Consider the following 13,357-nt stretch of genomic DNA (forward strand, 5'->3'; position numbering starts at 1 on the left):
CTCTTCTGTAATCCTAACCCTATTGCTAGTTCCTTAATAGAAAACATCTGGAGAAGATGCAAATAGCAGATGTCAAAAGAAAGGCTAAGGCAGGGTACCATCAAAAATAGGCAAGAAGCATTCATTTAACAGATAGGACATGAATTAGGTCTCATAGATGACAGTTAGATGTTTGGCATATACGTAAAACTCCCACTAGAGTTTTAGGTGTTTTTACTAACTGAATAACTGAAATGTTGTGTCTTTCCAGTCCCTATTCTTGTTTTTAAAAAGAAAAACTCTTTTACCAAAGGTGGACAACAATGGCAACAATGGCAACTTTATGACCTGTGGACTTTAACTCCCAGAATTCAACCAATGGATTTCAACTCCCAGAATTCAATTTTCAGACTTCAACTCTCAGAATTCACAAGCCACTCTGCTACTTCAGGAATTCTGGGAGCTGAAGTCTACAGGCCATAACATTGCCATAGTTGCCCACACCCCTGCTATAGAGTGATAGTACCAGTAGCAAAGCTGTAGATCTCACATACCATGTTCTCCTGGCCTTCCAGATTTGCAATTAAGTTTTATAGTTAGTGGGAAGATACATAATTAGATTCTTGTTTTCTATTCAGTTGTGTCTGCTTTGAGATTTGCTGGATAAGTTCTTGCAATTTTCTTGACAAGGTTTTTCAGAAATTGTTTGCCATTGCCTTCTTTCTGGGACTGGGAGAAAGTGATTGATTTAGTTACCCAACTTGCTTTGTGCCTAAGGCCGGACTAAAAGTCACAGTCCTCTGGTTACTACCCTGAAACTTAATCGCCACACCAAGCTTACTCTCTCATTGTTATTTGGCACTTAGCTATGTGGGGTATTTTTATGGGGCATACTTTTGGAATCTCTTTTTTCCCCCCTTGAGGACTGTTGAGTAAAATTGGAATGGAAATGAGACGGAGTCCAAGCCATTTCAAATTGGCCCAACTCAAAGTTGCAAACCCCAAAGCCCCATAACTTTAACCTTAAACTGTGCACTGTTGACCTCTCCCCATTCCTAAGAAGTCTGAAGGGGCTGTGCATAAGCGCACCAACATGTCTACTGTCCTTGTCCTACTGTCCCCACTTATTCCTATCCATTTCCTGTATTCATAATCATGCTTATACTTATATTTGTTATCTTATACATGCTTGACAAAATAAATAAAATAAAAACATAGGAAAAAGAAGAAGAAAAAAGATGAAATGGAGGACTCTGAAGAAAAATGAGATAGCGAGAAGGAAGCTATTTTGATACAACCCCAGAAAAACACACACCCCTCCTGGTTCAAGAATCTACCCTCTGGAATAAGATACCCTTTGAGATCTGTGTGGCTCTCTGCCTAATGCCATTCCAGAAGGCCTTGGAGACATGTTTATTCTTGTCAGATAAGTTTTTGCAAATGTTCTGTTTTGAGTTCCATTTCAGTTATTTATAGTTTATTGTGTTCTTCTTTATTTCTGTTTGATAATGTGAGTCACCCAGAGTAATTTTGAGTCAAGCACTTAACATCTAACAACAGAAATAAACAAATAAGCTTTTATGCCAACTATCTGTCTCCACCTGATTCTGAGGGCATCATTACCAAACCTGCACCAAGGCAAAATGGCATGGAGCAATGATTTGCAACATTGGCTAGCAGGCCTATCAAACACAAGAGATTTCCCAGGGGGAAAAGAGTTAAACCATCAAGGCTAAGGCAGAAGCCATTTAAAAAGCCACCATAGTTGTGTACACACACACAACATGCTAAGTTGAAACCAAACAGATCGCTATATACTTTAATGGACCTCTATAACCTTTTAGCTCCCATTTCCAGTTAAGCTAAAACTAGACAAACCACATTATAGCTTTGTGCATGGCTTCTCAAACTGCAGGTCACAACCACTCTCCGGGAAAGTTTTTTTTAATAGGCAAAATGTGTACTGTTAAAACTCAGGCCTACTTTGCCTGGACAACTTGCAGTGATTTGCACAAAGTACAGAGCAAAACGTGGAGGAGGTTTTGAGAGAGGATTAAACCAGTAGGTCTAATCACTTGTCATAACTCTTTATCATCTGATTCTATTATTTCTTTATGATTTATATCTATCATCTATCTATCAATTTATTATCTATCTCTCTAGCCAATTTCATAGTATTTATTTTGTACAATGACAATCAAGGCTATACTACTATCTAATCCACCTATCATAGCTCTCTCTCTATATATATTTACATCTCTCTATCTATCTATCTATCTATCTATCTATCTATCTATCTATCTATCTATCTATCTATCTATCTATCTATCTATCTATCTCATCATTTATCATCTCTTTCTCCTTATCAATCAATCATAGATCCATCCAAACTATAAAATGGTATGATTGTGTATTAAAAGCCATATCCTTTGGGCTGGCGTATCAAGCTCCATGCAATCACTAAGTGCTGCCCAGAACCTGCATTGTGATAAAGTAGCATAATCTGCCTTTGAATGTTTTGTGAAGAAGTGTACATGCTAGTGAAGTCCAGTATTTTCAGCCATTATTTTACGATACTAGTCTAAACTAGGAGATAAATGAAAAACTGTCTACTAGTAGTGCTGATAAATGTTAAGCCTCTGTCAAGAAAATGTGATGAAAGTTACACTTCTTTTAGAAAGTTGGATATTACTTGTCCAACTTCAACCCCAGAGAATTTGTCAGCTTTATTTATGGGAAGGGAAGCACACAAATTCATTTATCATTTGTATGTGCATGGGGAGGGGGAATAATCTGATAACTGGATCCTAGTTCAGTGTCTTGTGTAAACTAATTGTACATAATCTCTCAGCTTCAGACAGCTGCTTTTAGTCAAGGTGGTCTAGTCTGGACTTCTGTTTCATCTGTCTCTTTTCAGAGGTCTTCAAAGTCCTATACTTTGCTTAAAACCTTGCTCTTCCTTTCTAGGATCTGATGACTCAGTGACCAGGTAGGTGTGGCTGGCCACACCTATATAGTCAGTCACCACCCAGCTATGTCCCCTAGCTGCCGTGAGTCATCCCATTCTGTCCTTTCTATCCCATGTAAACGCATAGTAATGGAAACAAATCATTTGAGTAGTTTGCTTGTATTTTGTCTGTCTTCCCTACCTTAGATTGCACACATGAGGAAGAATTCCAGGGAAACATCAGCAGAAAACAGAAAGCTGGATCAGTTTGAGTTCTTATGGTTGTCCCAGGAATTATAAGATTTTAAAATATATTCTACATTTCTGGATATTCTGTTGTTACATTAACGGTGTAACAATGTACAAATATGAATATACAATAAGGAAGATTTTGGGGTGGGGTGGGGGGTTGGAAAGCCAGCTCAGTGAAGCGGTGGACGTGATGTGCCGATGCCTGGAGGCTGTTAGGATCTGGATGGGGGTCAACAAACTTGTGCTCAATCCCAATAAGACTGAATGGCTTTGGATGTTGCCCCCGAAGGATTGCTTGGACAGTCCATCCTTAACCCTGGGGGGTGAAAATCTACGCCCCTCAGAGAGGGATCGCAATTTGGGAGTCCTCCTGGATTCGCAGCTGAAATTGGAACATCATCTGTCAGCTATGACCAGGGGGGCCTTTGCCCAAGTTTGTCTGGTTCACCAATTGTGGCCCTATTTGGATTGGGATGCACTTCTAACGGTCACTCATGCCCTTGTCACCTCGAGGCTGGATTATTGTAACGCACTCTTCATGGGGCTACCCTTGAAAAGCGTTCAGAGACTGCAGTTAGTTCAGAATTCGGCCGCACGGGAGATATTGGGTGTGCCGAGGTACACCCACGTTACACCTATCCTCCATGAGCTGCACTGGCTACCAATTGGTCTCCGGACTCAATTCAAGGTGTTGGTTATTACCTTTAAAGCCCTGTATGGCTTAGGGCCAGGATACCTCCAAGACTGCCTGCTGACATATACCTCCCAGCAGCCAGTAAGATCCCACAGATTGGACCTCCTACAGATGCCGTCGACCAAACAATATCGGCTGGTGGGCCCTCGGAGGAGAGCCTTCTCTGTGGCTGCTCCGACTCTTTGGAACCAGCTCCCCCCAGAAATCTGGACCATACCCACTCTCATGGCCTTCAGGAAAGCCGTAAAAACTTGGCTGTTCCGGCAGGCCTGGGGCTGTTGACCTCACTGTTGAGGTCCAGCCCTGATTAGAATGAATGTATGAGGGGTGTCTGTTGTTTTTAAATTGTTTTGTCGTTATGAGTTTTTTATATTTCTTGTAAGCCGCCCAGAGTCCTTTGGGATTGGGCGGCATATAAAAACTCCAGATAAATAAATAAATAAATAAATAAATAAATAAGACAACAGCCACCTAATTTCTCCATCCCATCTAATCTTCTTTAGGTTTGTTGAGTACATATACTTTATTTATCAGAATTATTAATAATCAGACACAGTTATTTATGTTTGAGTAAACATCACAAAAGCTCTTAATGTACAAATGAGATAATTTAATCAATCAAACTGATAATCAAGACTATTTGGGGTTATAAATAAGACAGGATCTTATTTTCTTTTGACGCCCCAAATAAACGTTTGGCCTTATTTTGGGGGGTCTTATTATTTTTGATGTGCAGGAGGTGGCGAGCGTGGTCACCTCATGGCTGCTGCTGTGTTGCAATATTTTCAGGGAGGGCTTATTTTCAGGGGAGGGCTTATTTTAGTGCATGCGTTTAAAAGTCCAACTGGGCTTATTATCCGGGAAGGTCTTATTTTCAGGGAAAGAGGGTAGTTGCAGTTGCAACTTTTCATCTGCCAAGATCAATTCACGAAGATTTGCAATACTGTAATCAAAGTTGTAATAAGAATAAAAAATGTGAATGACCCATCCATTATATTAATTTAAAATCCGTTTATGAGCAAAATTTAAAATTATTCAACTTAGTCATTTTAGAAAATGAGAAAAAAAGTTCAAAAGCAATATGGAAAAGATGAAAAGAATTTGTTTTTTAATTTCTTTATTCCAAGCTTACAAAACAGAGTAATTATGTTTAGAGTTATACTGAACAGGGGCTGAATAAAAAAAGAAAGAACTCTTGTTGAAAGCTAGATCTTATAATGGTACAATTTTTATTTTAAAAAAAAACAGTAAACAAAAATAAGGATTAACGAAAGTGGTTGGCCTTAGGAAAAATGGAAAGGGTGAAACAAGGACTTAAATCATGTTTAATTGCAAACGGAGTGGATAAAAGAGAAAGCCTCTACTGTGTCCTCAAGCAGGGGATGAAGAAACAAGAGGCTTTGAAAATGCAGATGAGGAACATTTCAAATGTTGACAGATCTACACTTTGAAAGACACTTGAGGCAAGCTATGGATGACACATTCACTAGAATTCCAAAATTATGAAGGTTGATATGTGACAAATTGGAAGCTGATCACTAAGTTGTGGATTTTAGTTACAGACTCTTTAGGATCTCTTTCAAATAGCCTTGGAAAAAATGTAAGAAAATCTTGTTTTATATTGATAAACTATAACACTAATCAGGCAAATGGCTTCTCCATAACAGCTTCCCTGTGGGTGGGTTTAACTGAGAGTGATTGGTTCAAGGTTACCCAACGAGCTTCCATGGCTGGGAACAGACTAGAACCTGCATCTCCCCACTCTTTAACAACGATGCTACATTGAGTCTCATAGCATTGGCTTGTATGTTGGAAGCTGGTATGGCTTTGGCTTAATGTTGTGTGAATCTAGCCATTGTAATGTATAAATGGTGATTTGTGTTGCCATGCATTTTTTGTCTCAGTCATTGTAAACTAGTGTGTGGAGAGATACTGGACAGAAGAACCGGCTACAAGCAAAAATAAAATTGAAGAAGCACCAGACGAAATCGAAATATAAAACACTCTTCTATCTGTGGTCCATAATTTGTGAGATTTATCAGGCTGGGTGTTATGAGAATATAAATCCAATATATAGGGCTGCCATACTAAATAAATATATAATCTTTTGCCATGAACTTGAAAATGTCCTGATCATTTAGTATCTGCCAAAATTTTAGTGGAGGTGGTTGAGCTACTAAATGATGAATATTATGGTACTTTCAGTGTAATAATTGGCTCAGACTGATAACCCAATCACTTAGAAGGGGGGGAAATTAAGAGCTTTGTAATAATTGGCTCAGACTGATAACCCAATCAGAGAGAAAAAAACCAGAGCAGTATAATAGAATGTAAAAAGTGATCTTGTGCTCATTTCTATATTAGCTATAAACAAGTAAGATATTCAAAAGAAAAAATAAAACCATGCAGCTATTTACAAGAGCTCAGAGGTCTTGACAAGAGTTGCGATGGCTACAGCAAAGCACCGAATGAAAAAGTATCTACCATTAACTTCAAGAACATTTCTTTGGAAAATAAACCAAGATCATATGGATGTGTATTACAAGAGAATATAGTCAAATGTACCATATTTAACCCGGGCTTGTTAAACAACTCATAGCATAGCATTATGTGTTAGCTTTATGTAAGTATTTCATCAAATTTGTTTGCATATGAGATATTCCTGATTATTTTATAAAGTACTTAGGAAGCTTATTACTTGTGGTACCCTGTCTCATAATCCTTATTTGGGTCTATATATCCATAAGTTTTCTTTGTGGTTCCAAATGATAAGATCCTTTTGTGTCAGTTTTTTTTAAAAAAAGATCTGCCTGGGCAAATTACCAGTTTAACAGTTTGCTTTTCTCTCTAATGCATCAGGCACCGGTTCAAACACTTAGAAGGGAGGTATTTGCTCTCATTTCACATATTGATGCAACAGGTAACAATTCTGGAGAGGGAACAAAATAAGTATGAAATGAACATAGAAGAAATTGAGAAATCCACAATTCAAAGAAGCAATAGCACTTAGACTTATATTTACAGCTCTCTCTAAGTGGTTTACAGAGTCAGCATATTGTCCCCAACAATCTGGGTCCTCATTTTACCGATCTCGGAAGGATGGAAGGCCGAGTCAACCTTTAGGCATTCATTTAGACAGGAATGGAAAAGCTGTCACTATTTGAAACAGAGAGGATCTAATGGTAGGCGGCAGCTCCTTCGGCAAACAAATGGAAAGGGCCTTTGTCTTATCTAAAAATTGGCTAAAACTACCCGAAATAATGCTTTGCACAGGCACAGAATCCATTTAAGGCAGGGGTATCAAACTCAATGTCATCAGGGCTGTGGTTGACCTCGGGGGGCCAGGTAGGCACAGCCGACTGGATTGGCGTGGCCAGCTTTACACCACTAATTGGATGTGGCCGCCTGGGTGGGTGTGCTAGCTGAGTGAGTGTGCTAGCTGGGTGGGCATGGCCATCTTGATGCCATTCCCCAAACTGCTGTCATGTTTCCTCTTCGCATTGGGTAGACCGGGCTGAAGCGATGCGAGTAGATCGGGCTGAAGCAATGCAGGCTGGCCCCCATGGGCCTGATTCGAGTACATCACAAGCTGCATCTGGCCCACAGGACTTGAGTTTGACACCCCTGATTTAAGGGAATATGTAGATGATCTTTGGAAGAAACCAGTTTATACATAAGTAAGCTGCTTCATGGAAAGGCTTACTTAAACTGGGATAACATGACACACTGAAACACACAGAAACCACATATGCACAACAGACTGGTGATCTGCTTGATGGTTCAATCGGCTCTGCAGATTTAGCATTTGAGCAAAAGCTAAACTGTTAGAAGACTTGAAGGACTAAACTAAAGACATATCCTCTTAGAGAAAAATCTATCTACATGGCTGACACAGACTTGACAGCACTTAATCTATCAATTAATCGCAGTTAATGAACTGTAGCCTTAAGTGTAATAAAATAGTGCTTAAGGGTAATGTTTTAAATGTAAAAATCACTCCTTGAAAAAAATAAACTTTTACAAATTGTATTAGTTGACCAAAAAATAAAATATGAAGAAAAATGATAATAATGGGAAAATAGGGGAGGAAAAAGGGAGGGGGAAAGTGTAGAGTAAAAGGGGAAAGAAAAAGAAAAGAATTTCTTTTTAACGCAGTAGAGTAAGATAATAACATACAACCTAAAGTTTTTATTTTTATATAGTTATATACAACTTTGTTTTTACTTGGAAACCACTTCTGGACTTTGTGCTTGGGATGGGGAAAAATGAAATGGTGATTTTGGGTTTTGCCAATAAGATATGTTTATTATTATAGAAATGGCTAGCATATATTTCTATGTAAAAGTAGAAAGTTTAGCTTATATATTACTACTTTATTCTAGTGCTTCTGAAACTACTAAAAATATTTTTTTCACATTTCCTAGAAGCTACAGCCAAATATTTGAAGTTTTTTTTAAAGTTCTTTTTCAGTTTCAGGTATTAAGAACACTGAAGAAGATAAATTATAGGTTGCAGAGGACTCTCCATCGGGTGTCTTTAAAGTGCTTTAGGCTTTGAGTGCTTGTGAAAATAAACATAAAGGTTTGTTTTAGATTCTTCCACCTTTACTTTGGCACACATCAGGGGTTCTTAAAGAAAAAAAAACATGCTTGAGAAAAGGAACATATTTCCCTCTGTACTTTTTAAGAAAAGGAATATATTCCTCTTAGATAACTCCACTATCCAGTTTGCCTTAAAGCAAATTCTCTTAAAGAATTTAGCTTCCTGAGTTCCTACCTTGGATACTGGAATGTACACCTGGAAGAGGGGAAAAAATAGAAAAGAAGTTATCTTGTTCTTTGTTTTCTGCAATACACACACAGAAAATAAACTTGTAAGTTGGCCTTTATGATTCCAAATACGATTCTTAAAAGCTCATAGATGAAATTGCCCTCATGACATTGCCCCAGGGGTGGGTTCCTGCCAGTTCTAACTTCTTCTATAGAAGAGGCTCCACAAATCTACAGTGCCTTTAGAAACAGTTCCAGCTCACTCCCCCCACCCTTCCGCACATCATCAAGATGAAGAGCGAGCGGAGGAATTCTGGGAGTTGAAGTCCACAAGTCTTAAAGTTGTCAAGTTTGAACACCCCTGGGGGAAGTTTTCTAAAGGGATAGGGGTGCAAGGGTCTGGTAACTTGACAGCTTTAAGACTTGCGTGCTTCAAATGCCAGAGTTTCTGAGCCAGCATTTTGGTTGCTAAGCAAGAGTGTTGTTAAGTGAGTTTCACCACATTTTACAAGTTGGCCATGCCCACCAAGTCACATGACTGCTAAGCCACTCCCACCCAGTCACATGGCCAGCAAGCCACTCCCACCCAGTCATATGGCCAGCAAGCCACTCCCACAAAGCAGGTCACACCTACAGAAGAGGTTCTAAATTTTTTTGAAACCCACCACTACATTGCCCTCATACTGTATTAAACCTAATATTTTCATTTCATTCTCCTTCAGTTTCCTTAGCAAGAACAATTTTTATTAAACAGAAAAATCATGTGGTTGCAAGACTATGAATTCCCACATTGCTTATTTTTAGGAACACACTCCCTTTCATGTTTTTAGTGTGAATATTTTCTTGCAGTGGTCCTTTAATCTAGATTTTCCACCTTGACTCTTTCATCCTGGTTTGATGCTATGAAGCTAATTTCATTCTGATGTGTCTAGTGAAGTGAGAAACCTCTGGACAAGTTAGAACTCCTTGCAATTAATAAGTGCATCTCAAGATGAGAGGTGCTTCTGGATCTTATATGTGAGGATATTTATGTTTCTGTATTAATTATGAACAAGCAGGATTCTCACGGGGAGTGGAAGTATGAAATCTAACACACTGTAAAGAAGTTGTCAAAGTGATTAGCTTTCAAACATTACCATATTTTTCGGAGTATAAGATGCACCGGAGTATAAGACACACCAAGGTTTTGAGGAGGCAATTAAAAAAAACACGTTTTTGCACTCTGCAAACCTCCCAAAAAACGATCCGTTTTTTGAAAAAATGGGCCCGTTTTTTCTTCTTCAAAAAAACGGCATGAATAGCCTGTTGTCATATAACTCCTTGTGAAGGTGTGGCGGTCACCCATGGCCCAGTGCATAACAGGGCATGCACAGCCATGCTGAACCACACAGGAAAAAACAAACTCCTAAAAGACATAACATCCTGATAGTTCACTCTAGATGTGCCTTACCCAACGACGCCCAGGATTTGACCATATATAGACAGAACTTCCCTGAGCAGTAGATTAGCAATTGTAGTTTGACAGGCTGTCTTAAATCACATGCTGATTGCTCCTCCTGCCTTTGTCCTATCTCAATAAAAGGGGCTCCCAGACCCCAATCTGGGTCGTCTCATCCCGAGAAAGCTCGTGTCCGTGTCTTTTTTTTTTTAACAATTCCTCTAACACAACTTTTCTTTTTATTTCTTTTAAAAAACACAAATATTTCATCATTCGTCAATCATTAAAACATTGAAGTACAATTTTTTTGTATGCCCCTCCCTCCCTCCACCTCCCAAACCCCCCTCCTCCTTCCCCCCCCCGACTTCCCAGAACCCGTACACGGTATGGATTTTTAACTAACACAGTCCAAAATCTATTGAGAAAAAAGAAATAAAGAAATTAATGACATTCTACATTGACCTTAGCTTCTTCTTACTGAACTAACTTTTAACAGTTTAAATCATTTCTTGATCTTAAGCATAGGCTAACTGGAATTTCTTGGTCCCGTATTTATTTTGTATATAGTCAATCCATTTTTTCCAGTCTCGTTTATATCTCTCATTTGAGTGATCTTTAAGATATGCTGAAATTTTAGCCATCTCGGCTATGTGTCTTTTCTCAACATTGGCCTCATGGGCGAACCACGGGTACTTCACAATAGCCCTTAGAAGGCTTGTAGAGTGTTCCTGGGGGGGAGGGGGAATGAGCAAAAAATGGCCTCTTTTTCACAAAAACAGGTCAAAAAAAGGGCATTATGAAGTTTATAGTGCTCCTGGGGGCTGGGGTGGGGGGCAAAATTGAGCAAAAAAGGCCCATTTTTTGCTCATTTCTACCCTCCTTTGCCCCCAGAAGCTCTCTGAAAGCTTCCTACAAGCTATGCACGGCCATTTTGGTGAAGAGGACGGAGTCTCAGCAGGCAAAAGAATGCTGTATTAAGTGTATAAGACGCACCCAGATTTTCAGCCTCTTTTTTGAGGAAAAAAGGTTTGTCTTATTTTCTGAAAAATACAGTATGTTGAAAGTGTAAAGTAGGTGAATGACCTCAGATGTGATGGCCTTGTCTTACGATCTTGGGATATAATCCTCTGCTCAGGCAGGAAACCCTATACCTGTTCAGGCAAGTGGTTGTCCAATCTCTTCTTAAAAACCTCCAATGTTGGAGCATCCACAACTTCTGGAGGCAAATCATTCAAACTGTCAGTAAATTTCTCCTTAGTTCTAGCTTGCTTCTCTCCTTGGAGAATAGGTTGACTCCCTCTTCTTTGTGACAGCCCCTCAGATATTGTTACACTGCTATGGAACCCTGAGCAAGGGGTTTGGACTAGAAGATCTCCAAGATCCCTTCCAATTCTGTTATTCTGTATTCCTTTCTCTGTAATACTTTATAGCTCAGTAATATTATGTACATTCCATCATTTATGCCAAGTTGCACTCTGGCTGTAGAAAGTTCTAATTTTAACTATTGCAAGACAGACTCATATCCCAGGGGACAGAAAGTCTTGATAAGATTCTGTTAAGTAGAGTAAGAAAGGAGTTGCACTCTGTTAAGTAAATTATTTCTGGAATGGCATTCTTGTGCATTCATGCACATATCAAGGATATTGTTGAGGCACAGACCCAGTGGGGAGGCCTTGGATAAGATCTAGCCTGTAGCAGCAACTCCACAGCACCCACCGCCTGCAAGCTGTGAAAAACAAATAGTGAAAAGTCAGATGTCTGGTGCTTCATTCCACTTCATTATACCTGATGGCAGGCAGACCCTTTCTGCCTTCTTAAATCAAATGCTGAAAATGAAATAGTGAACTGGAATGCAGCGTGATCGTTAGTGTTTGTGAAATACCATATAGTCTATTCCATTTCTATACAGTAACACAAACCCTAAGAATAATTTACCAGTTGGCCCTGCATGGTGCTGTTTAGATAGTTAATGGTTTTCTCAGCTACCTCCTTGTCTCCAAAGGAAGACAGAAATAGATACGGCAAAACCCGCAAAGGAATGGGAAAGTTAACATAGAAAAATTCTCAGGCTTTCCATTTCTGGAAAATGTAACTAGGCATTCTAGAAAAGGCTGTGGCTCACCCTCCTCTGTCAAATACAAGAATAGGATTGGATCATTTTCCTATGGCCTAATTAAAAGCACAATCTTCATTTTGGTGGCCCAATTAAGAGCCTCAGTGTCCAGTCAAGGCATGCCCCAACTCACCATGATCTACAGGGGCCTCCGATGATGATGCTTCTTCAGTCTGCGGACTCACCCTAAGATGCTGATATCATTGGTTCTGCTGTTGCAGCATTTGCATGCACCTCTGTTGCTTTAGATCAGGGATGTCCAACCTTGGTCACTTTTAAGACTTGTGGATTTCAACTCTCAGCTATGCTGATTGGGGAATTCTGGGAGTTGAAGCCCACAAGTCTTAACGTGGCCAAGTTTGGACATCCCTGCTTTAGGATAATGGAGAACTAGATCTTTTGCAATAAGGCAACCAGCAACCAAAAATCAAGCTAGACAATAAAAGGGATAATAATCAGGATATCTGCCTGTTGATGCTAGAGAAAACTGGCTCATCTTTAGTTGGAGTATTAGCACTAATGCTTCCCTTGATGTCTTTCCATTTCACGCTGCATCTAATTGTGCCAGATATTCAGGGCAAGCTGTTTTTGCTAAAATTTTGAAATGAGATGGAATTCGGTGGCTTCAAAGTGCATAAGAAGAATAACCATATCACAATTACCCTGTTGCAGCACAGGGGTGTTACCAGGAATAAATTGTCCTAAAAATAAGAGGCAATGTTCAGCAGCCAGTTTCAGACTAAGTTGCAGCCAGGCCTATTAAAATAGTGAAGTATTAATTCTATTTTCACACTGATTTCCAGAGAATTAAAAACTTGTGCTTAGTAACATGTTGAGCAATAAAGCTGGGCAGGCATTAATTAATTAATTGTTGTCTCTTCCCCCACCCATCAAGGATGTGTTTACAAGGATGTGTATTGCTAACTTCACGTATGTTAGAGAGTGGGACACTGGATGATAACCTTTCTCCTATTCTATAGGTCAGCTGATGCAACAGTACAAGATGTTGGGAGACAGGGCGCAGAGATGCTGCCCAGGGAATGGTCAAATAAAGGACACCATAACACACAGCTGCATATTGGGTGGAGCATCAGAAGGAACCCTCCCCAAGTTCTTGGACTGTAAAGGCGATGGCAGGAGAATTGTAGTTTCTGACTTGCAAGAG

The sequence above is a fragment of the Thamnophis sirtalis genome, unplaced genomic scaffold, assembly GCF_051295495.1.
Source record: "Thamnophis sirtalis isolate CommonGarterSnake01/CBP01778 unplaced genomic scaffold, rThaSir2_p1.2 scaffold_5, whole genome shotgun sequence".
In the NCBI taxonomy this organism is placed as follows: domain Eukaryota; kingdom Metazoa; phylum Chordata; class Lepidosauria; order Squamata; family Natricidae; genus Thamnophis; species Thamnophis sirtalis.